The sequence below is a fragment of the Mus caroli genome, unplaced genomic scaffold (assembly GCF_978045245.1).
Source record: "Mus caroli unplaced genomic scaffold, Mus_caroli_1 scaffold_9, whole genome shotgun sequence".
Classification (NCBI taxonomy): Eukaryota; Metazoa; Chordata; class Mammalia; order Rodentia; family Muridae; genus Mus; species Mus caroli.
In genome coordinates, this window is record NW_028227264.1 from 10,952,372 (window position 1) to 10,979,176 (window position 26,805).

Below are 26,805 nucleotides of genomic sequence, written 5' to 3' on the forward strand. Positions count from 1 at the left end.
TTGGGAAGCCCACGGCCATGTTTTTGGATTTAGCATTTGAGAGTCCAGGAGGCTAGCCACCAACCACCTCAGCCATCCGGGTACTCCACCCTCCAAACTTCATAGACCCAGAAGTAGAAGTGAAGGAGAGGAGGACCCAAAGCATCTAAACAAGAGATTCCTCTGCCAAGGGCTAACTGGTCAACCCCGGGACAGGAAGGCTGTCCAACGTCATATTTCCTTCTCCTGCAATCTTCTGCTGATGGGACTGAAAGGCTGTCCTCCACAGGGAAAGAGTGTCTGTTTGTCTTTCAAAATTTTGTCTTATTATTAAAAGGCACACAAAACAAAACCCCAACTCTCCAATCTCTTGAGTTGTAAGACCTGATTTCAGAAGATGATAACCAAAAATTTACCCATTTTCTACGAGTAGCCTGTACCTTGAGTTAAAAGCCTTCTGGACATGAGATAAAAGGGAACTATCAAGAATAAAAAAGCCAAAAACAATGGTTAGAGTTTTGGAAGAGAAACCCGGTCTAACTACACAGATTTGGGAGTACTTTGCTCCCAAAACTCTACTAGAAACTGCTACTAAATTATATTGGTGGTACATCTTACATCAACAACACAACGTCAGCGAGGTAATGAAGACACTCAGAGGTTGTTTCTCTGCAACACAGCATTGCGAGTGCCGTAGGCTGAATTTGGAGCCTGGCTTTGCGTTAACTTCTTACGTGGGCCAATCACCAGCTTCTCAGGCCTCACTTCTCGCTTATGGTGGCATAATTAACTCAGGGCTTCTTAGGACTTCGGCGAGCTCACTCGGACAGCACCCTGGTGCACGGGAAGATCCAGGCATCAGCAGTTAGGTTTGATGTGGAAGAAGATGTAGGAAAGGGGTAGGGACATCACTAATTACATTTACAATACCTTGCTAGCTCCCAATGTAGTACAAGAACTTTCTATTTCTCTAAATCATTGTCTTTCCCAAGAAAACAGCCACATATGATGTGGGGGAGGGGAGGGGCTTTAGCTGCATTCCCCTTCTGTCCTGACAGAATTGGAAGAAAATGATCTGCCATTCCTCACCAGACAGCTGCAACAGATTTCTAATTTTTAGACAAGAAGAACAGCCACATTTCACGGATTTCTGTGGCCCACTGGAATTGGTGCTATTGCCACGTCTGGTTGCTTATTCACCATAAGTAGCCCACAACTTTCTTTTACAGCCGGCAGTACATAGCCAACTTCACATTTGAAGGACCAGGTCATGGGTGCCTGTATCAAACTGCTGGGCTACAGTGAAGTTAAATCAGAAATTCCTATTTTTCGGGACTATATATACAACTCAGCTATATTAAGGAACATTCTGGGCAAATAACATTACTAAAGCCATAGCTTTTGCTCAGGGCATCCCAGTGAGATTGTAGAATGGAGTTTCAGTCTTTGTAAACTAATGAGTCTCTCTGATGGCTTGAGTAGCAAAGGAGATGGTGATGGTATTTACTGAGACAGACAGCAGGTTTGGGAAGGGCACAAGGGTCCATGTTTCAATTTTGGATGTTGCATATAAAATGTCCTTGAGTAATCCAATGGATCATGATGGCTCATACTTACATTCCCAGCTCAGAGGTGAGGAGGTGGTGGCCCAAGCAGGGTGACTGTTGTATGAGGCCATCTGGAGTAACATGGTGAGTTACAACCCGAGTGAGTTCATGCTTCAAATATTTTAAGAAAGTGAAAGTGTGAAGTGTGGTGTGTGTGTGTGTGTGTGTGTGTGTGCATGAATGCTAGGAAACTGGGTTTTAAAGAAGAGAGCCTAGCCTTGGTCCTGTGAGTATTCTATGGAGGAGGGACCTACGAGGAAATTAGAGTAGTCTCTAGAAGAAAATCAGAGACACTGTTGTGGAAGAGCCAATTAAGTTTTTAAAAATTGCACAGAGTCAAGAGATGTAGGAGATACTGAGTAGCACAGCAGCACTTAGCATGGCAGTCCCTGAGAGTTCTGTCCATCAGTCCTGGAAAAGATAGATGCTGGATGGTTGTGAGTCTAGCTCTCTTGCCGTCCCAACCCCAACCCCCCAAATCAGTGCTATATTCAGGGAGAGACCCTGCCTCAAAGGAATAAGGTAAAAAGAGATGGAGGGGGACATGTGACATCCTCCTCTGGTCTCCATGGGCACACCTACATACCCACAAAATTAGTACTGAGAACCCAGTGTGTGAGTGTGAGCAGGGGCAGGGGAGGAGAGTACAGAGATTCTTATACCCATGACTCACACCATCATTAATGTCAACTGAACTCAATACATCATTTCCATTGTGATGCAGTCATCAGGACTCCCATTTGCTAACAAAACTGGCTTTCAAAGCAATCTTTCCCCCAATCTCGTTAGTAGTGAACTCATCTGCCTCCAGCTTCGGCTATCAGCTTCAGCCATCCACCACCCACATCAGCCTGTACATCCCAACACAGTGAGAGATGTGTGTTTCATCAACAGAATCTCACAGCTACAAGTCCCTGTACAAGCGTCAGTCTTGCAAAGCCTCTTCCTTATTTACTGTCTTGTTTTTAAATGGGACTTCTAGGTACTCATAATAAAATCCCCGTGCCTCTGTTGGCTGTCAGCAAGTGGCCTGCTCATGATCTTTGGCCAGGAGCCTCTCTCTTGGTGGTCTCTACCCAGACTTTTCTCCGCACCACCTGCATCGGTCAAAAGCTTACTTTTCCATCATGGTTTAGAACATCCTATCCAAGAATCTTTTGTTGATCTTTTCAGTTTGATGTGATCTAACACAGGCCTTCTAGTCTATTTTAATTCAGTGAGGTTTGAGGGAATGTCTTATCTTCTCTAGATTTTATTCACCGAAAGGGGCCTCATCAAATTCATCTGGCATCCCCTTTATTACTACACGGAGCAATCAGGAAGGTTTTATTTAATTAACCCAAAAGCAAACTGTTAACAAGTTCTTTCTATAAAAATAAAATTGATGAGCGCAAATATTCACTCAGAAGAACAACGCCCTGAAAACTTTATGAAGGACTTCAATGGAGTTCATACAAGGTCAGTGAATACCGAAGCACAGCCAAAGATTGTTTTTATTTTTTAGATCCAGAATTTCTTTAACTTTTATTGAAGAATGTTTCAAATATACATAAAATAAGAAAGAATAGCTTTTTCCCCAGTACCCTGCTTAAATCAATAACATGTTCCCCATTTAATCTATTTTGTCTCCGTGGCTTCTTTCCTTCCTTTTTCTGCTTCATGTGTTCTGGATCTTTTTTATTAGCACCTTCATCAAGGAGTGGGAAGTAAGTATGTGTCAAAGTCTGTCACTGCCCCACAGTGGCTCTTATTCCCTTTCCTCTAAAAGGTACAACTACTGGCACTTAGGAATGCTACTTCTTTGACTCCTCTACTATGTCCTATCTGTGGAACCAAGCAACTCTGATGAGCAAAGATGATGTGCAATTTGGGATGCTTTCTTCTTCCACATGCTCCCTACAAATGGCTTGTACAAAGATGATGATAAAACTTAGAGGATCCAATCGCAGCCAGATGAGAGAGCCTGGCCCTAGAGCCTCATGAGAAAACATGGGCTACCAGCCTCCAGACCATCCATGTTAAATAAACTGTTACTCTAAGTCTGTTTCAACTTTTGATCTGATATCTGAACAAAGAGAGAAAGCACTCAGCAATATTGCGACTATCATGTTCCGGCAGTTGCATGAGCATGTCTATTTCCAACATAGATCATCACACTTGATGTACGTGTCCCGTTCCTACCAGCTGTCATTCTGTTCCATGGGCATGCTGAGCAGCTGATTTTGAGTGTATACTACAAAAGCAGTGACATTGGAAGGGCGGCTAGGTTTTAGTTCAGGTACAATTTATTTGAACTCCCTTGCAGATTTCTGACAAATGTACATACATGCATGCATACATACATACATATCCTTATATCCTACAAGACATTTCACAAATCTATAAAATAGCAAACCTCCCTAAGATATCAATTATGGGGAATAAACAAAGCTCTTTGTACTATAAAAGTGAGCACAGAACGTGTTGGTATATACATAGGAGTATCTGGAAAATATGTTTCCCTCCTTTTGGTTCCCAAGTACACCTAGCTTACAGAGGCAGATATCTTACAATATCTGCCATTGACGGGCTCTTCTGAAACAGAAGATTAACCACTGAACACTGATTGGGGGACCCTGGAACTTATAAAGCTGGTTTCTTTTTTTTTTTTTTTTAAACAGTGAAAGTAGTTATGTGAAATAATTATGGGCAAAAACCTTGGGACTTCTCCTAAGAAATAGGACTCATTTAAAATCGATGCCTATCAACAGTGTCTTCATTTGGGTCACAGTAGCTGATATAATATGCAACCGTCATAATTTGGAAATGAGGCTGGGAGGAAGGACATCTAAATGGGAAACTGTTACTGTTTAGACCAGCAAGGATTATACAGCCATTGCTTGGTGTCTGGTTCCAAGATCCTGTAAAAAACAAAATCTAGGATGCTTTAGTCCCTTATATGAAATAGCATAGTACAAGCATAGAACCTATGCCTGTGTTCCTTTAAACTTGAAATCCCCTATTTACTTACATACAAACACAAAGGGAGAAAGTCTGAACGTGACCAGTGTAGATGCATGTTATTCAAATGTTCTCAATGAGTAGTTTGCTGAATTAGGGATGAATGATGCATGGATCCAGAGTACGTCAAGTCCTCCCATCCCAGCGGCCTATGAGCCACATGGTTACACCTAATGAACAGCTGAAAAACATTGTTGCCCTAATTGCCAGGGAAACAAAAAGAAGAGGACCTGGAGATGCATTAGTAACCTCTGCAGCTGTAAGCAGTTAACATGGAAAACAACTCAATGGACGGCATTGTTCAGCTTCAACTGCAGTAGAAGGAAAGTAGACTTAGAAGAACTTGCTCAAAAATGCCGCTAACGGTATCTTTTTAGAATACCTATTATGGGGTTGGGCAAGTGACCCATCGATTAAGAGCAATTTTTATTCTTGCAGAGGACCTGGCTTTGGTTCCTAGTGACTCTGTGCTTTATAACCATCCTTAACTTTAGTTCCAGGTGATGTGACCCTTTCTGACCTCCATGGGTCCCAGACGTACATATGATACATACAATTTGTGTGTGCATGTGTATACACATGCATGAAAATAACTAATTATGTTACTCCTTTTTACAACACAAGAAATAAATTCGTTAAATATAATTTGTGTTAAGAACTGGTTAGGAAAGACAATAGTTTTCCTGCAGTGAAAACAGAAGTGCTTTGTTTGGAGAGCATTTGAACTTTTAAGAGTTATTAACTTCAAATTGTCTTCTGCTAAATCATGATGCCCTAGTTACTGGGCCTGCAGCACACAGGTGGCCCAGAAACCACACGCGTTCATCACAACTGTTGTCAGCGTCTCTGAGCCGCACTGGAGAAACTTGCTAAGAGTCTGTGGATTATTATGTTTCATGATGATGATGTTTCCAGAAATGAAGGGAATTACACATTAATACAACAATGAAGCTATGCAGGTAACCATAGCAACTGCTACAAACTCAATAACATTCTACGATCCTAAAGGCTTTTTTTTTCTTTCTTTTCTTTTCCTTTTAATTGCCAGTAGGAGCAGAGAAATTGGAAGAAGAGGCAAGAAGCATGGATGGCCCATCTTCATGCTCACCTACTGTGACATACCTGCCAGGAACTTCACACTGGCCCTCCGGGTCCCTACATACACCCTGAAGAACAACCAAAGACTTGGACCTTTGCACAGCGTCAGTACAGAACTTCTGGCCAGAGAAGTATTTCTCCAAATTGAGTTCTATTTCCTGTATTTCTGACTCTCCGAATCTGCACATAAACAAGCGGTCTATCTCTAAGAGCACATCATTAGAAATACCTGAAGTGCCTAAGGATCTGCATCACAGGCTGGACAACTTCAAAGGAGGGCAGGGAGGCTTCTCAATCACTAAGTCTTGTGTGCAGTTTTTGGTCTTTGCTTTGATTTTTGTTACTTTTGATATGGTGGCAGACAAGAATATACAAGGATTGTTGAAACTTTTTCCTCGCACTCTGAACCACAAAGAAATTGCTGTTATTGCTTTGAGGTTTTGTGTGTGTGTGTGTGTGTGTGTGTGTGTTGCATGTCGGCTTTAAATATCTGACATTCCTGCCTCAGTTTCCAGACAGGTGTACACCACTACACCCAACTTCAATAACTGCTTTTTAGTGTTTTCTGCAAGCTCTTCTGTAGTTTCTCTTTTTTACTTATAAATTAATATTTAGAACATAGATGAAAACTATATAGGATGACAGTAGATTAAGAGTTGGTTCAGGTAGTAAAGCATTTGCCTTGCAAGCATGAGGACTTGAGTTCCATTCCCAGAACTTAGGTTAAATAAAATGCCATGTGTGGTGGATAGATCATGCCCATAAAGCTAGCACTGAGGTGACAGAGACAGGCAAAGCCCTAGCCTAACTGGTGAGCCCCAGATCAATAAGAAACCCTGTCTCCAAGAAGGTGGATGGTATTCCAGAGAATGTCACCTGAGGGTGTCCTTTGGTCTACACACACACACACACACACACACACACATACACACACACACACTTGGCAGCTGTGCGAGCTGCTATACCTCTGTGGCCTAGGAAGCTTGTGCCTCACTTTTTCTGGAAACACTCCCCTTCATGGCTTTGCATAGATAGACCTTCCTCCCAAGAAAGTCCTCAGTCCCTGCAAAGGTTCCTTCTGAGTTTCTCTTCACCACCTCCTCTTCCACCCACCCCTAGTGTAGGCGCTAGCCGAGGCTCCATTCTTAGCCCTTTCTCCCTCTTCGAATCTTGCCTGCATTCTTCAGATCTTCTCCTTCAACCCTGGAGAAAGGTGTCTTGGGAAGAGATGATCCGAACCATCTTTCACTTACTCAAAAATCTCCCCACACCCCACTTCAGCTGGTAGGATGAATCTGCATCTTTCTAGCCAGGACACAGGGTATAATTGTCTTCCCTGGGTGACTGCAGTGCCTCCTTTCTCCGCAGGTCGGCTTCGGGAGGATCACACTTCAGTGCTGTTTCTAACACCACACATGCAGTTCGTCCATATCTCTCTCTCTCTCTCTCTCTCTCTCTCTCTCTCTCTCTCTCTCTCTCTCTCTCTCTCTCTCTCTGTCCAGCAGACACACATCCAAATATCTTGCTCGTGTAAGGCCTTCATTAGCCTTTCATTTCTTGGGAGAAAACCCTAAAGAACTTTTTGGTGCACTGGGCTCTTACAGATCAGAGCCTCTGCTTATTTTCTAACCATATTTCTATGACCCCCTCCCCCCCACACACACTTTTCTCCCTTCTTTCAGTTATACCCAACATAAATGGAAATTGCTCTTCAAATCATCTTATCACTAAAGATTTCCAACATCATTCTCCCCTCTTTGGAGCATTCCCTTATAATTTTCCTTAAAAGGAACCAAATCAGCACCCAGAACAGACTCAGGCATAAGGGTGTTATCTGTTGAGGAAATCCCTTTATAAGTGGTCTGGTCTGTTACTATGAGTCCTCCTTATTCTTTGATGATGAGAGAATGAGGTTTCTCTGATGAAGCCTTTGGTGGTTTGACTAGGTCTGACCCCCATAGACTCATGTGTTTGAATGCTTGGCCTATAGTGAGTGGCACAAGTGATGCGAGCCTGCTGGGGGAAGAATGTTACCATGGAGGAGTGCTTTCCAGTCATGAATGCTCAAGCTATGCCCAGCGTAGCACACAGTCTCCTTCTGCTGCCTTTAGATCAAGATGTAGAACTCTCTGCACCATGTCTGCCTGGATGCTACCATGCTTCCCACAATGATGATAATGGACTAAACCCCTGAGACCGTAAACCAGCCCAAGTTAAATGTTTGCCTTTATAAGAGTTAACGTGGTCTTGGTGTCTTGTCACAGCAATACAATCCAAACTAAGAAATACCCACTTCCTACTAACCCTGTAATGGTACAGCTCACAGAAAAGCTTCGCCCCTTTCAGCATGACTAGGAGAAACAAATTTGTTTGTGTGTCTCTCTGCTCTGTGGTATCCTGAGTGTGTCACGGAAGCTTTCCGGTGCTGCTCATTGGAAGCCCCCGGACTGTCCATGCAGGGTAGAGTACTTGATTCATAGCAGGCCCTTGCTCATGCTCATCAAATGTATCTGATATGTGTTGTCATAACACCTTGTAAATCAGTATGAACTTTAACATTCTTCCAATACGAATCTTATGGAAAAATCAGAGTCATCATCACCACGTGACTGCGCTTCCCTTCTCCCAACCACGGAGGAGCTTCACAGGGAAAAGGGGTCTTTCTGCCTTGTCTGCTTGCGTGAATGCCAAGGACCATTGGGCAGATGACATCTCGCCCATCAAGATTTATAGTGGGAAGAAATGAGACACGGTTCTCGAGGACCCACTAGAGTGGCCACTCTTAGTGGCCATGCGCAGCTGCTCCCTAGACTGACTCTTGCTAATAAGCACACGAGGTATCTGAGCAGCCTCCCACTCCTCCTCACATCACAGCTCTTTCCCCGCCACTGCCAGCGTTCCTGTTGAAAACTTCTAGGGATTCCAACGACTGATTTATTTCTTTGATATTCTTCACGTCTACCACATTTCAACTGTTCAGTCTCATGTTTAGCACTGCCAGTGCCCAAATAATTCACCTTCAGACAGAATAGAAGGAATGTATAAGCTAGCCTTGAAAATTAATTACCACTTATGTAGCAAAAGTTTTGTGGGGAAACTATTTTGAGTTACAAGTGCTAGCTCATAAAAAAAGAAAAAAATCTGAGGCTTGCCTAACACATATTGCTAGGGGAACGAGAAAGCTGCACCTTTCTATTGTCGTTAAGTTTAAAAACGAATGTGATCTAAAGCAGACCATTTCCTTCCGTCTCCCTCCTTTCTTCTCTCCCTTCCTCCCTGTCCTCATTCTCACCTCTCTCGCCTTCGCTCTCCTCCCACCCGTGCTTTCCCAAGCACACTGCTCTCAGGAATCTCCTCCAGTCTAAGCTGCATTGGCAGGAGAACCTCCAAAACTGTGTTAAGACTATGACTCACGTCATTGTAATTCTGCTTATAGGATTTATGGAAAAGCAGTGGGATCCAAGAAAATAAAATAAAAGTTTAAAAATCCCTCTGACAAGTTAAAAAAAAAACCTTTCTAGGGGAAATAGAGTTATATAAAAGATTTATATTTTGTTTCATGTAACGCTGAGGAAACCCATATCCCCTGTTAACTGCAGTCTCTAATTAGTTACAGACCATTGAACTCCATAAATATTTTCAAGGATTAATAGCAATTGACACATAGAGTATACTTTTAATCTTTAATAAGTGGTAATATTAATTCATTTTTCCTACAATCTAGAGAGGGTGCCAGTATATTAGTCCCATAGAAACCAAGGCAAAGAAGCCATATTTTGTTAACCAGCCTCCTAGAGTTGAGTGTGGCTGGATGTTCCATCACAGCTATTGGTCTCTTTGCCACTACTTCCATTCAATTAGCTCCAGCTGTGACCAAGATGTCTTACCTCCATGGTTCTTTCAATAAGTCTCTTTCCTTGAACCTCAAGGATGTTCCAGAGGCAAATAAATTCAATGGTCCTCAACCATGCTTCAAAAGCCATGTGCAGGAGGGAAAGTTTTAAAAATCCAGATGGTGTGCTGCTCTCCCCCAGTCTGAAACCATCAGATCTTATGAGGGTGATGCCTGAGCCAGCCAGGGTTGACCACCATGAATGCAAGAGTGATGAGTTCTAAAAGAGAAAGTGCCATGTAGATTGCTAAAGGCAGATCTGGTTTCTAAGGGGAATGAGTTTCCTGTAAGGATTGTATTTCCTTTAATCATCTACATTGGTATAAAGTCAACTGAAGATAATAGAAAATGTCTAACAGATACAGTAGTACCCCACATATGGTTAACACCGAGGCACTTCTGAGAGATGAAGGAAACCTCAGCCTTAAAAGCAGAGGATAAAGTGTCATTGTGTTAGAGTAGGGTTCATAAAATCTTTACTTGGGGCTTTGGTAAGGAGGCCCCTCTTCAACTGGGACCTGTGCAAGGATGTGGAAAGAAGTCTTTCGATAAGATAATGACCTACAGGGACTCTGGAGATGGGTGCATTGGTAAGTGCTGGGTTTGTAGGCAGGCAGATCTCTGTTCTCTAGAACTCCTGAGAAGGAGGAGGGGAGGGGAGGGGAGAGAGGAGGAGATGGTGGAGGAAGAGGAGACAGAAGAGGAGGAGGAGAAAGAGAAGGAAAGGAAGAGGGGAAGGGAGAGGAAGAGGGGGAGGGAGAGGGGGAGGGAGAGGGGGAGGGAGAGGGAAAGGGGGAGGGGGAGGGAAAGGGGGAGGGGGAGGGAGAGGGAGAGGGAGAGGGAGAAGGAGAGGGAGAGGGGGAGGGGGAGGGGGAGGGGGAGGGGGAGAGGGGGAGGGAGAAAGAAGAAAGGCAGGTCATCGTGGAGGTGAATATTTGTAATCATACTGCTGTATAAGAAGAGATAGGTGTGTTCCTGCGGCTTGCCACCCAAGCAGCCTAGCCTTGAGACCTTGTCTCAAAAATCAAGGTGAACAGTTCCTAAGGAGTTCCAGGCAAGTTCTCTACACACACATACTCATGTATGTAGTTCACACAACACACACACACACACACAAATGTACACATCAAAAATGCTTTAAAGTTGTGTATATAAAAACATCGCATGATTCTAAAATGTCTAGAATAGTAAATATGGTTTAAAGTTAAGTACTATTGGGTTCCTTAGAATAACAATTAGTTTCCCTTTTCCAAAATACCTAAAATATTTACTACAGAGACAATAAAGCGAGCCCATAGCGAGAAAGGAAATAGGATTGCTGAAGTCATCATCAGCCAACCAAACACAGACACTGTCTCATTAAATCTCACTCCTGTGACCTTCTTCTTTTGGTGTGTCTCTTGGCTTTTGTGATCTACAAAGTATGCCACCATCTTGAGTATCACAAGTCCCAGTGATCTCTGCCTCTTACTTGTGCTCTCCTGAAGAAGCACAAACATGTTCCCTCAAACATTCGAGGTTGAAAGCCAAACTCATGAGGTGACAGAACATCAGGGGAAGCCTCAGAGGTGGCCAGGTCCATTCGTGAAGGGGCTTGATTTCCAGCCTAATGAAAGGGTTATAGGAACCGTTTACCCTTCCAGTCATTTGAGAGCATGATATAAGTACTGGCTGGAACCCAGAAAGTTATTGTGCACAACGACACCCCAGCCTTGACTTTTAGCATCCAAACTGTGGGAATCAATCCAGCATATGATCGTTAGTAAGACTTTGTTTTTTTGTTTTTTTTTTTAAGACATAGTTTCACGTAGTTGATGCTGGCACTGAAGCTGCTATAACGCTAAGGGAGACCTTAAGTTTCTTATCATCTGGCCTCTACCTTCTAAGTGCTTGAGGTCCAGGTTTGTGACATCACACTCAGCAGCATTGCTGATTTTAATGTGCCACTGCATTTAGTGAACAGTTGTGTAAACAACCACCGTGCATCATTTTGATGTTGAGCTCAGTGCATGCATGACTTGCAGGCCTCTAAAAATGATGCAAGGGAAGGCTCAAGCTTATCAGGAGAGATGCCTTTGTTTTAGTGAGTCCAATCAAACGTAAAGAAATACCCAGTGACTTACTGGGAAGTCCCAGATGAAATATCAAAGAACGTCCAGGAGAGCTTGTTTGAAGTATGCTCCCATTGTTATACAGGGGTACACTCACCAGGACAGTGGCATGAAATACTTCTATAATTGCAAAAGTACAAGTGACCTTAGTCTTCTCAGAGTTCTAAAAGAGTTGATGGCCTTTGTTATTTTTCAAGAAAAAAAAATGCATTATCTTATTTTGTATGACAGTGAGGGCTGTCACATGAGAAGACCCACCTATCCCCAGGGTGCCCCTACCCTTCAGTCATACTTGAGCCAGACTTCAGAGAACCTTGGGCTCACTACAGGTGTACAAACAAGATCCCAGGAAGGCAGAGTGCGGGCAGAAGAGGAATCTGCAGTCTGATGAGCTGAAGCTTCTAAGCAAGAGTCAAGCCAGACTCTGCTTTTAATCCAGGTCCTTGAGGGTCAGCCTACTTACCGGGATGAAAAGAGCCATCAAGTAGCTCCAGGTTCTACACAGACAGCACTTGGTAATGTTGAAAACCATGGGCTAGTAAGTGCTGTCACCATCAACTAACGTGTTTCAATAGCAACACAGCTTACTCAGCAGGTAAACACACTGAGAGAGAAAATACTTCCTTCCTGGAGCCCAAATCTGATGGATTAAAATCCCACCTACAAACAGTTTACAACGGAAGGGAGAGTTAGCTCTTCCCACTTGCCGTACCCGACTAATTGCATCTTCATCTCTATTTTAGCTTCACATCCATTCTAAGTTCCTATCTCCCCATTTAAGAAAAATATTTTTAGAGCCTCTGATTCCTCCAGCAAATGGTTGAGAGACCAGGGAGATTTGCCTAAGGGAAACAATAGTGAGATACCAATTTTCTTCATTACTTAATTTTTCCATTTAATTTTTAACATTTTACAGTGTGCTTCTCTCAAAGCCAAGAGGGAAGATCACTCTACAGAGATGTTAAGATCTGGTAATCCAATGCCTAATTCAGAGCACTACCCCTGACACTGTCACACACGTTCCCTAAGTCCCTGGAGAAATGGTACTTCTTGAAGTCCCAGACTTCAGTGACTTGGCAAAACTCCATTTCAAGGTCATTTGCAACCGTTCTTTTTGTGCAGAACTGTGTGGATGTTACAGCAACAGCCTGGCACCAGGGCAACACTTTAGCTTCACAGGCGTGAGCTTCCAGCGCAAGGCAAGAAGCCTGCTTCAAAGTCAGGTGGGTGCTTGAAAGGTACAGCAAGAGAAAGTCAAAGATTTGAGATGTTATGGAGAAGGCAGCTGCAGCGTCCGTAATCGCCTGCCGGACTTGCAGAAGGTCGCTTTGGTATTTTAGACAAACAGCACAGGTCTAACCCAGTGTGAAAAACATTTAAAATGTGGTAAGTGAATCTGTGCATATGTCTTCAATTGAATCTGGCTCTGAGTGCCAAGCGTCCACCGAACTAATCGCAGTGCGGGGCTGTGTAAAAGCCGACCATGGTGGAATCTAGTTGCTATAGCTGCAAATCAAACAAATAAATGAGACACCATGGAATGTAGCAAAATAGCTGTGGTCTGAGTAGTCCACATTTGCCATATGTGTGAAGATTAGCAGTCAAATTTGAATCTAAGCAGCACTCTTTCCAATAGGTGCAACTGAGGAGAAAAGCTTAAGTGTGCTCAAGTTAGATGTGAATTCTTGGTCCAGAGATATACACCTTATATTGTAGACACACTTATTCCCCTAAAATCTTTGTTATCTGGTCATGTAAGAAGTATGTACAAATGCCGAGTTTCTACAAGTATAAGATTTCTATTAGCATTTTTTCTTGGAATTTCAGTGTTTGACATTAACTCACTGTTGATTATTTAAGTAAGAATCATTTGCTAAAGAGGCTTTATATTTTATTTTATAGGACCATATTTACTAGACCTATTATGTATCAGGCCCTGTGTCTGCACGACCACAGTATACCTCATGAGTGTCCACAATAAGTTGTAAGTTCCTCATAATGGAACTAAGTTGAGACACTCAAGACTTTGATAGTGGACCCCATTGTGAACAACTTCACGAATCATTCATACCAATTTATATTACTTATACTTTTCGTGAATACTAAAACCAGGGAGAATCTAGGGGTCGCTTGGCTCAGTCCCCCTTTGCAGATGGCTCAAATGTGGGTAGCTATGAGAACTGTGTCCTGGAGAAATGCAGGCATCTTGTGGGGTTCAGTCTGTGGTGAGTTAAACCAAGAATATGAGTCACATTGTTGAGTGTGAAGTGCAGGCAACAGTTGTAGCATGTAGAGAAAGAGGCCCTGAAAACACCAGTACCTGGATATATATGACAGTCACATTATAAGGCCAAGCGCATTAACGTTGTTCATAGGGATGAGAGGGATTGCAATTAGTGGGAAACAATTCCACCAATCAGAGCTAATTCTTGTGCTTATTTGTTAAGGTAAATCTTTTTTTTCCTTTTTTTTAAATTTTTTTTTAATTTTTGATATTTTTATTACATATTTTCCTCAATTACATTTCCAATGCTATCCCAAAAGTCCCCCATAGCGCCCCCCACTTCCCTACCCACCCATTCCCATTCTTTTGGCCCTGGCATTCCCCTATATTGGGGCATATAAAGTTTGCAAGTCCAATGGGCCTCTCTTTCCATTGATGGCCGACTAGGCCATCTTTCGATACATATGCAGCTAGAGACAAGAGCTCTGGGGTTCTGGTTAGTACATCATGTTGTTCCAACAATAGGGTTGCAGATCCCTTTAGCTCCTTGGTTACTTTCTCTAGCTTCTCCATTGGGAGCCCTGTTAAGGTAAATCTTAACTAGTGCAAACTCATCCCAAGCTACAGATCTAAAGGTGGAAAGAACAATAGAAAATTATTGTTCTTGCTTGGATGAAAAGAATAATCTATTTTCCCTTTATTTTTCAAAAGAAGAATGGATGTTTATCAATGTCCTAAAATCATATACTAAATGATTAACCATGATCTAGAGAAAGATGTTTGATGAAACAGAACACTAATTTATGCTTAGAGGCAGCTCCTTACTAGATGTTACAAGATTCTTGAAACGAGTTCCCAAGAAGCAAAGGTACCAAGAGAGCAGGGTGCTGTGTGGGCCACTCGTCATAATCTGAACCCCTGAGAGATGCACAGGCTCAGAGAAGTAGTCACACTGGTCACTCGGAGGCTGTACATGTACTTCTGATGTTTGAAGAGTAAAGACTGGTGCTGAAGATTGTCAGTCAATGGGTTCAACAAGGACGCTCAAGGATTTCCAGTGGGTTACTAAGAAGCTGGGTTATACAACGTGAAAATGAAATGGCACTGGTAATGTTCCAGCTTAGGAAATAATCCAGGTTCAGCCCAAGGAGTATAACCAGAGTGGGAGACTGAGGGTACTTACTCATTCACTCAAGCACTCAATTATGTATTCATTAACTCATTCAGAGAACACTTTCTGAGTGTTACTATATCCCAAGTACTGAGTCAGATATGCTAATACACAGAGAAAGTTAAAACCAATGGAATGGAGGTACCCAAGTCAAGAGGTGTTTTAATCATGGGAAGTCAAAGCAGAGGTGAGGCTAACATGGACAGGCAGACAGAGGGTAAGTAGGGCTTCAGCAGAGGAACCAGGAATTGGTATAGAGTCGGTCCTGAGGGACCTTTTAGCATAGCTTGTGTTTGTGATCCACTATTACTGACATTTTTGTAGTGAAGAATACTAACGACCAATCGTTACCTTTGGAAGACTATGAATGAGCTCAGAGCAGTTAGCTAAGCACATCAGTGGACCCAAAGGATGTTGACGAATTGAGTGGTTAGAGTCATAAGCAAATGGTCACGGGGAGTGGGTGGGAAGGAGGCTAGATAGCACAAACACTTTCAAATGGGTTTCTACATCCTATATGCTTGGATAAAGAAGTATTCACTTACAACAAGAATGAGAACAACACCATATTCTTGCTATCCCCGTGGCCACTAGAAGGCCACTAGAAGGGCTGGGACAATGCCTCTCAATTCTCAGAAGTTTCTAATTGTGGTTATCACAAGGACCCCTCATGAACTCTAGATATTTAGAATCCAGTCAGCTTGAGGAAAACTTTCCTCAAGAAAGAAAATACCAGTCCTTCTCTACAGTGTTGGTCTCTAGGCCACCATTGTTTCTTATCCATTCCAGTCCCATCCTTTTCCCTTGTGGCTTTCCTTATGTAATCCTCTCTCTTCACAGTCATGCATACATATAGTTATTCCCTGTTTTACTACCCCTTGATCTGTAAATCATTTTTAGTAGCTGTCATTGCATCTCACTTTACCCTTCAGCCACTACACTTCTCTGTAGGCATGATGGTTCTGTGCACTGTGTAAAGATTATCCTTATGTTATTCAAATGCTGATTTCTCTGCTCTAATATCTTGTTTCAATCCGGATGAGGCATTGTAATGCTTATGTCAAGAATCTTCTGTCTCGAGTTTGTGTAAATAATTCTACCATTTACTGTTTGCCTTGTCAATAAATGCTGATCATCCAGTGCCTGGGTAGAATAGAGAATAGGGTGGGACTTCTGCCAGTCAGGGAAGGAATGAGGAGAGAGGAAAAGCCAGATGAGGAAAAGGAGGAGGAAGAGGAGAGAGGAGGAGGAGAAAGAGGGAGAGGGGGAGGAAGAAGAGGAGGAGATGGAGGAGGAAGAGGAGGAGACAGAGGAGGATAAGGAGGAGACAGAGGAGGAAGAGGAAGAGGAGAAGAAGAAAGGAGTTCATTGAGTTCAGATAGAGCACGGAAGGCCTAACTTTGAGTATTATTGGGATGTTGGCTGGGAGGTGGCCAAATTACCTTACGGCATTAAGATAGATCATTTGACTGCCCAGATATTGAGGTGAAGCTTGGAAATAAATCTTGTTCTCTTTATGTCATTATACAGAACTGGCTAGAATAAAGAAATACAGCTGACATATTAATTTACTAAATACATTTATATTTATAATAAAATGTATACATCTCTATCAAAAGTGCATTTCTTCAGGCAAGAAGACCATGAAATTAATATTTTCTGCTCAAACTGTTAATCATTTTCTTGCTCTTGCTGATTTTATGCAGTCTTCTCTCCAAAAGCAACTTTAATTCAATGATACAACTATAGGAACCAAAATTCAAAGAAAAAGCAAAACAAAACAAAAACAAAGAATACCCACATTATTTTGTTAAATGCCAATATATTCAATTTGGTAATCCAAAATTCTTTGTGCTGTAGCTTTCCCATAGTCTACCCTACATTCACATTAAGTTGGACAATAGAGACTCCACTGGAAATACAATTAAGTGTTCTACATTGAGACCAAAACCCAAAACATCAACAATGATACTAAATCTTAGCCTACTTACTCATATCAGATAAAAATGGCATAAAAGTTTTGATGCAAAGCATTCAAAACCTCAAAAATATTAGTGGAAACCTGATGAGCAAGGACAGTGGTTACACTGCTTTGCAGAGGACTGGGCAAATGCCATACACCACTGAAAAATGGGTACAGGCAATATGTGGCAGGATAAGAAGAGATAGAGCATTTCCTCAAAGGTATTTCTTAACTAAATTCTTATGAAAGGATATGAGCTGTCTGTTTAGGCCTGCGAACTACTCTGAGAAATAACCAAGTAAATGGAAAGCAAAGAAAGCTCCAGTAAAGCCCTGTGGCACATGAGGAACCCACTCAACCAGGAGACCAAGGCTCCCTTTCCTCACAGTTGGTACCTGAACAAGGAATGAATGTACTAGAAGCCACTGGAACTTTCATTCTCTGAGAAGGGCAATCTAGGCTGCTGAAAGGATTAGCTGAGGTTAAACAGAGCAGACTGGGAAATGAAGAAAGATGCCGGAGGCAGAGAGAAGGCCAGCTGCCAAAACTCAGTTGACAAACAGATATAAGAAGAGACCAGGGCAAGTTTGGGAGATCTGACTGATAGGATTTACCACCGAGATGTGGTACAAGAGAGCTCATGGACACATCAGTCTATGTTGCAATGGCAGTGCATGGTGAGTGACAAGATTTACAGGAAGAGAGTTAATGTAATGAGTTGGATTTAATATTTACTCCATATGTCAAAACCAGAGTATGATCTGGAACCAGGAAGCACAGAGTTGAAATGCTGCCTGCATATACTGTGAGGTTGAGGTCACCAGAGATAGTGAGACTAGCTCAAAGAGTTTACGAGAGGAACTCAGAGGATTGGTGTTCAGATCTGACAGAACAGGTAAAGACAATGGGCTGACCTGACTTGGAGAAGAGCCTTCGCTCCTTGAGATGACGTTTCCCACAGATCATAACCTGTTTCCTGTTGGATCTCCATTCTTGCATCTGTCCAATCAGAGACTGCTGCATCTAGTCAGTCACATGTTGTTCTGGAGCTTTCATACTGCACGGTATGTACACTGGATCTTGGGATCACACCTGTAAGATTCTGGAATTGTGTGATTCTGAGACACCAATGTGGATTTTTTTTTCCTCTTTACTTTCTTTGGCAAATATACTGATGTTAACTCAGGCTGGCACCTCAGTTTAAAGGGAACTGGAAAGGATATGGGTTTGGAACTCTGCCAAGAAGTAGGAGTGTGACTCATGAACGACATGTCTGTGGCATGAAGATGGAAGCCAGTGCACAGGACAACACCTTCCTGCATGCCCCTACCCCTCCACAAAGACTGAAGCCCTAACAACAAATGAATGGAAAACAGATGAGTTAAGTTTACTTTGAAATATCTCAGGATTTAAGGATTAGGGAGAAAGGCCCTTAAATAAATCATACTTTGGGTTTTTGATGACCCCAAGAACTCTGACTAGAACTTAGAGGACTGTTTTGAACTATTACCACTGCAGGGCCTATTCATATTTTAAATGAAGGTAGAAAGTGATTTTTTAAAAAGAGAAGAAGAAACCCAAAGGTTAAAATTTAATTCTGCAAAACTTATTGAGAGAATTGGACTTGGGAGAACACAATAGTCATGGAGAAAAGTTCATAGTGGAGGGAACGATTCCTGGAAAATGCTTTCCCACAGAGCACTTGCAGCACGGTCAGGAAATAAGTTTCTCCCCTCTACTCAGATTTCTCATTTTTATTTCTCAAAAATCTCAGATGTCTCCTACTTACTTTAGAATGAATGCAAAAAAAAAAAAAATGAGAAAGGCCTGTTCGAACCTCTGCAGTGTTTATAATGGCCTTACTTCCACCAGCAACTCCCTTCATGGAGTGTCTAATACCAGGATGGCATAACCTCTGCAACCTATGAATTGTGCAATCTGTGAATCTCAAGGCTGAAAACATTCCAGAAGTCATATTATCTACCAAAATAATGTCAAATCTTGAGTTCTTGCAAAACCAACCGTCATGCAAGTAGCACTTACTGCCTTCTCTTCTGGGAAAACCAGATGGAGAAAATCTTTCATAACTACCAAATGTCAAATAATATTGAACAGGATAACTACTTGCTGAAATTATGGCTCTTGGGGTATCAGTTAAGTATAACAAGACATGACAAATCAAGTATAAGAAGAAATAGGGTTTATTTTTTTCCTCATAAATTATATGGGGAATGAACATTCCTGCTGTGATTAGTAGAATATAAAGATTCTGCCTGCTTTAAGATCTGCTCTAATAATGATGATGATGTTAATAATACCCTAGCCTTCCACACCATTTTGCCTTCTCCCTAGGTCATCTACAGCAGAGCATGTCTCATCATTGTTGCTTCTTGTCGGAATATCACTGAAAGCCTGCAATCTTCCTAGATGTGAAATATTTATTTATTTATTTACTTTCATGGCTCCTGAAAAGTCTAATGGCTGAAAAGAAAGTTTCTGAGCTCAGTGTTCCCAACCAACAGTCAGGTCAGAAAACTTGGCTTCTCTTGTTGGAGTGAAAACAGCCCTGGAGTACTCTAACTTTACATCATTGTTTTCTTATTTGCCTCAACTTTAAACACCATTTGCATCCTTTCAAACTGTTCCTCCTCTGTTTGTCTCACTGGGTAACCCCACAATGCCAACAGTCTGTTGGGCAGAAAGGAGGTTTTCAACACAGGTTTTCTGAGTTGAACTAGCATTCGGTTTCCACTTGTTGCAGGCCTTGCAGAAATCTCAACTACATCTGTCCATGACCAATCTTGGTAGGTTGGGCACTACAGTGGCTCGAAAAAGAATTGCCCCATAGGCTCATATATGTGATCCTTGCTCATCACATAGTAGCACTATTTGAAAAGATTAAAAGGACAAGGAAGTAAGGCCTTATTGGGAGAAGTATATCACTATACATTGGCTTTGAGGTTTCAATAGTCCATGCCAAGCCCAGAGTCTCTCTCTACCTAAAGACCATGATGTAGCTCTCAGGTACTGCTCCAGTGACTGCCTCCATGCTTCCATGCATTCCGCCATGATCATAACAGACTAAACCTCCAAAGCTATAAGCAAGACCCCAATTAAATGGTTTCCTTCATAAGAGTTGACTTGGTCATGGCATCTCTTCACAGCCAATAGAACAGCAACTAAAATGGAACCAATCTTAAGGGTTGAGTGGCCTTATTCATTCTTGTGTGGTCATCAGTGATGAAAAGACACTGAAGTAAGTTTACCATTGTTCAGAGAATCCATAGTAAGTACATTAAATAGTCTTCCATGTCAACACTTGGTAAATGTCTCCTTAGTGTCACATATGGATAGAGTTGTTGGGAATACAAATACAAACCAGGATGCAAGGACAAGACAAATTTGTATTGCAAATTAAACATTGGCTGAAATAAAAATAAGCTGTTCTATAGTTTATAAAATATAAAACTTTATTATAATAAATGAAATTTGGGAGGTGCTTTGGGGAGCTCAGGGACAACTTCTTAGTTGGACAATGAAGCTGAATTAGTGTTGTCACTCACATACTGACCCACTTCCCCTGCTGTGATTCAAATAAAATCTAGGACTGGTTTTTGTAAACAGGAAGAAATACAACTAATAATTGTGCCTAACTTCTGTCATCACTAACATAAGCAAAAATAAATGTGCCAGTTTCAGATCCTGGGAATCTGGGGTCAGTCATCTGACTGACTTTATGCCCAGAAGTCCCATATTATAAATCCCAGTGATATTCTTTGGGACAGGGCTATAATTGATTTGCAAGTTCTTTTGTATTTCTGTGATCCCTGAGTTCTAGATACCTAGAAAATATTGGAGACTCTTCACTGAATATGCACAAGAAAAAGGTACATTCTTTCTTGGGATGCTTTTAATTATATATACTTAAATAGATAATGGTAATCTATAATAGCCTTTGGAATTAGTATTTTACTGGTGTTTTCTCATTCCTCACAAATAGGTAGAGAATACCTATCACCCATGTCACATCCTTCTCCTGTTACCCAGCTCTCTTTTTGCCCTGATTTAATCATGACAATGGCATTCTAAACTGCAATGAAATCCACTTACAACTATTGCTTTTCTATGCTACTCTTACTACTAGTACAAGCACTAGACCAAAGAGAGTGCTCTCAATCTCTGGGAGAGGATTGCTTCCATTTGGGTCCTCTTACCTGGTTTGCCAGGATTGGTGAATAGAGGAGACCTTTATATTTACTGTGCCTCTCCAGCTGAGATTTCCACAACCATGTTGGAAAGATTCTTGATGACTACAAGGAGCTTAACCTTTCCAGTGATAAGACAGGCAGATAGGCCTAGAGAGCCAATGCTATTACAGCAACACTCAAAAGGTATTAGTTAAGCAAACAAACTACGATACTTACTAAACTTCCACACTGCCAGATGTATTCCATGGATAATCTGTGATTGATTGAGAAATGTTCCTCCTAAGGTTGGACGTATGCACATATGGTCACCCCTTGGTGGTACTGCTGGGGAAGGTCTAACCTTGGGAAGGTAGAACACTGATGGAAGTAAGGAAGTATGCCGTTGGGGGTAAGCATAGACTGTTTATAGTCTTATCTCACTTCTATTCACTTCCTCTGCTTCTTGCTTATGTTGTGAAATATGAGCTCTCAGTTTCCTGCTCATGCCTGTGGCTTGTTACTCCTCCTCTTGACATGATGGGTTCTTAACCTTCGGGAACTGTAGCCCAAATAAACGTTTTCTTCCTTAAGTTGTTTTGGTCATTTTATTACAGCAACAGAAAAGTAACTAACAAATTAGTATTATAATAATAGCATCTATATTTTAAACTGAAAATATAATATTAAAATATTTAAGATTTTAAAATTTGAAAACTGAATATATTTAATTTTTGAAATTGCATACCTCTTATAGTACATTTTTATAAAAGTTAAATTTTTGTGATTCCACAAATTAATGTTCAGATATTGATTATCAAACTAAATAATAAAATGTTGATTATCTATACACATACATATATGCATATATACATATGTACATATGTGCATATATATGTAACACACACACATACATAGAGAGAGTGGGGTGGGAGAGAGAGAGAACAAATTCTCTGGCCATTAACTTGGGACCATGATTTAGAAAATGCAAACAAATGTTCATTAATCTCTGATGAGTAACAGATTTCACTGGGAAAAAAAATCTACTGAGCTTACATTACCTCAGAGGATTTGACAGTTTAGTTAATGTATCCTTCCTCTTTCCTAAATATTTGTGTCATTCAAGTCCTCCTTGCACTTCTAAATAGCCCCACCTCCAAAAGAAAAACCACTAAGTTATCCAAATGAGTCAAGAAAAAAAGCTGAGCCAAAGTCTAAGTTCCAATGGCTAAATATATGCTTAAGCCATTTATTTGAAATATTAATACTTCAGAGCAAGGATCTACAGATGAAATGAATGAAATGATTGATTCTCTGGTCTGAAGGTAATAAACACTGTGCATTTTAGGGATGTAAATAACCAGACAGGACAAGAGTGAAAGTAGATAGCAATAATGTAACTATGTTCTCAGGTAAGACCTCCTAACATTAGCAGTAAGCAATAGTTTTAGGGGACCTCCCCTTTCCTAATTCACTCAGTTCAGATTCCTAATAAAAACAGCCATCAGCTTCTGTTGCTCTTCCTCATATTTGAAGATACTGGAACTAAAGTTGTTTCATATTTGAGTAAGAATATATCTGATGGTAACCAAAGCCTGCTACTAACAAGCACATGATGATGTGTTTGGGTTTTATTTGTGTACTGGCAAAGGCATCTTTATTTATATTCTTGCTTTGAGGAGTGACAAATTCCATGAAATTTTTTTCTTTTTTTTATAAAGATTTATTATATGTAAGTAGACTTTAAGCTGTCTTCAGACACCCCAGAAGACGGTCTCAGATCTCATTACGGATGGCTGTGAGCCACCACGTGGTTGCTGGAATTTGAACTCAGGACCTTCGGAAGAGCAGTCAGTGTCTTACCCGCTGAACCATCTCACCAGCCTGAAATAATTTTTTGCTAAAATCCCTAGTTAATTGTCAACTGGTTTTTCTTCAATAGCTAAACTGTGCTATATAGTTTGAAACAAAACTTCAAAATGCTTTAAAAATATTTCTTCTGTATTTTGACCTATACTTGTAAAATCTATAAAAATAATGTTTTAAAAGAATTGAGTAATGTTTTCCATATTCATATATAGCCCAAACCTTTAATAAGTGTATGCATTTGAAACCAAATAGTCATGAGCTCAGATCTCATTGCTATATATATAATATGTGTAATATATATATAATATATTTATTTATATATATATATAATTTTTGAGTCTTGGTTTCTTCATTTACAAATGATGTAACACTTTTGTTCATAGTGACAATACTAAAAAAATTAAAGATGCAATCACTATAGTACACATAGCATACAATAATCTATTAGATATAAGTAGGAGAGCATTGTGAAAAGTGACAGTACTTAATTCATTCCTCAATATATGAAGCATGTATTTATCCTAGTATATGCAATGTGTGCTTAGGACTCAAAAGCTGAGGTTTTGTATAGGACCGTAAAACATTTTATGGGAATAAACACATAGTAGAAATAGGGTAGAGTGTGTAACCATGAAAAACACAACAGCTAAATTTGCTTGGGGATTTTGGAACAGCTTCATAGAAGACACTAAGTAATTGCCTTTTCTAGATGTATGGGAGTGTGAGGGTTTGAATAAGAATGGTCCTATGGGCTTATATATCTGAATGTTCAGTCATCAGGAAGTGGAACTGTTTGAAAGGATTGGAAGGATTAGGTGGTATGGTCCTGTTGGAGTAGATTTGACCTTTTTGGATGAAGTATGTCACCAGGAATGAGCTTTAAGGTTTGAAAGTCCATGCCAGACCCTGTCTCCAATCCCTCCTTCTTGTTACCTGCTGATCAGGACACAGAATGGCAACTACTTCTCTAGCATCAGCTCTGTGTGCCTCAATGCTCACTGCCATAATGGACTAAGCCTCTCAATGCCTCTCAACTCTTATAAGTGTTGCCTTGGCAAGTGAATGGAACTAAGAAAATAATCATACTGAGTGAGGTAATGCAGACACAAAAAGGATAAAAATGATATGGATTTGCTTGTGTATGCATATTAGCTGTTAAGTAATTGATAACCGAGCTACCTAGATAGGTTACCTAGAGAGGAAGTGACTGGGAAGGCAAATGGATCTCACTGTGAGGGGGAAATAGAATAGATTTTATGAGCGGGTGGGAGGGGTGGAAGGATCAAATGGGAAGAGGAAGGGAGGGAATGTGGAAAGAGACAGCTAGAAATGAGGGATATTTGAAGGGTGGTATGGAACTCTAGTGCAGTAGAATCTTCCTAAAATATATGAAAGCAATACTAATGAGTAGCCAAATAGTGGGGAAACAAAGTCTCAACTGGCCATATTCTGTCACCAAACAATGCTTCTAGTAATAGGACTAAGTTATTATTCAATTGAATTGCTAGCCAAAGCGGTCCCATGGAAATCCCCAAACAATCAAGCCTGTTGCCAAGACAATGGGTTGTTCTCCACAAAAAACAAGTCTTCTTTGCTGAAGACAACAACCCACACAATTCATTGAACATGGAGAGGTTGAGCTGGTGCCTACATTGAACCGTCACCCCTATGTTCTAGTATCTAGTACTCTGCAGGCTACCGAAAGGGAATATAAGCATAAACCCAGCCACAAATCCTTTGATCTACAATGGTATCCTGCCTGCAAAATATGTGTGGCGATGGTGGTACAAAGCTCTTGGGAGTAATTAGATTCAATTTAAGGTCCACTCTACAAGATAGAACCCATACCCAACACTGACTGGATAGCCAAAAACCAGGGACTAGATCCCCAGGAGGCATAGCATAAAATCAAATTCTACTGGTCTTTAAAAGAAAAAGAAACAATGTAGTGATAAAGTGACTACTAATAATATCCTGGTATTCTCACAGATCAGTGACTTGTTCAGCCATCATTAGAGTTGCGTTCTTCTGTGGCAGATAGGAACAAATACAGAGATGCACAGGCAGACATTATTTAGAGAGTGAGAGACCTTTAAAAACTCAGTTCTAAATGGGATGTCTCCATCAAATCCCTCCCCTTAAAGCTCAGGAAACTCTAGAAGAGGTGGCAGAAGAAAGTGATAGCCAGAGGAGATAGAGAACACCAGGACAAGTCCCTAATTGACTTAACAAAGCCAAATGAATTCAGCAAGGCCAGAGCCTTCCTGGGTTTGCACCAGGTTTTCTTCCTATATAAAAGCTTTCAGTTTCATATTTTTATGGGACTTCTGAGGATGTGAACAAATGTATCTCTGATTCTTGTGCCTTCTCTTGGGCTTTATTTTTCTTTCTGTTGGTTTGCCTTGTCCACTTCAATGTGACAGTTTTTGTTTTATCTTATTATATTTTATTTTGATATATTTTGTTATTATTTTCTCTTAGAAGCCCATTCTTCTCTAATGAGAGACAAAAGGGAGTGGATCCATATGGAGGGGAGGGGGAAGGAACTGGAGGAGTAGAAGGAAAAGAAACTGTTTTATTATTGTATGAGAAAATAATTGACTTTCAATAAAGGTGGGGGTATTGCCTTTGTCATGATTATAGTCATGGTCACAGCCATATGAACACAGCCATAGAAACACTAAGACAAGGAATCTGTAGAGAAATAGAAGGGTGTTTGAGTCAAGAGATGTTGAAGACTAACAAGACCCAGTTTTTATGTTGGAAACTAGATCAACAGGTTAAGTCTTCAATAGCTCTAACTGATCTCATAGAAAATTCGAATTGCCTGAGATACACCACTTTTGATGGGTTTCCTTTTAGAAAGAATGGATTAAAGCACCTCTGTACAGTCATGTTAATTAGTGCATTGTGCTTTGTTTAAAGTGTCCCACAACTGGGGACAAAAGGAAAATAACAGAGAAAACTATTATTTTGGACCCAAGACCCATGATTTCTAGCTCTTGCTTTCCCTATAATTTCTGTGTCATGGTGCCCTTTTCAACGGGAACATCCTGGGATTATTCTAAAAATTGCTTTTCATTAATAACAAAACCATGCTCAATCCTAGAAGCTGAAAACACGATACACAACTTCTCTGTAGGAAATACTATCCCCAAGTCTGGTAGAGTGGTAAACAAATCAAAGTATTTGATTGAAACAAAGGAGATCAATGTGACATAGCTCAAGCACCAGAGAGAAACAGGCAGAAAAGAGCAAAACCATGGGAGGCAAAACTCTCAGCAAGAGTGGACCTGGACATGGCAGATGTTCACTGCTCATGACATCTCCAATGGTTGATGGAAAGAGGACTCAGCACTTACGAGTGCTTACTGATTACAGAGGCTCTGGATTGGGTTCCCATCACTCACAACCTCCTGTAACTGTAGCTCCAGGGATTCAAGCCCTCTTCTGTCCTCCATGGGGAACTGCACACATGAGATTCACATAAACTCAACACAAGCACTCACTCAATATATATTCCTTTTTAAAGGAAAAATAGACACCTCAAATGTCTGCCACAGATTGGAGGAAACAGGAGTCTTGCTGTGTTCTGGGAAAACTGCCCAATTGCAATGTAACTTCCAACACGGTTCCTCTGAAGCAAGGTGGGGGTGAAACCAAGGTCCAATGGCTGGATCCATGGGAAGTGAATCCTTGAGGTCTGA

At 41.0% G+C, this 26,805-nt stretch overlaps 1 protein-coding gene across 5 annotated transcripts in view; it reads right to left on the reverse strand.

Annotated features, from left to right (window-relative positions):
- Positions 1-26,805, reverse strand: part of Aig1 (androgen induced 1) — a 237,813-nt gene that overhangs the window by 140,639 nt on the left and 70,369 nt on the right. The window lies entirely within an intron of this gene.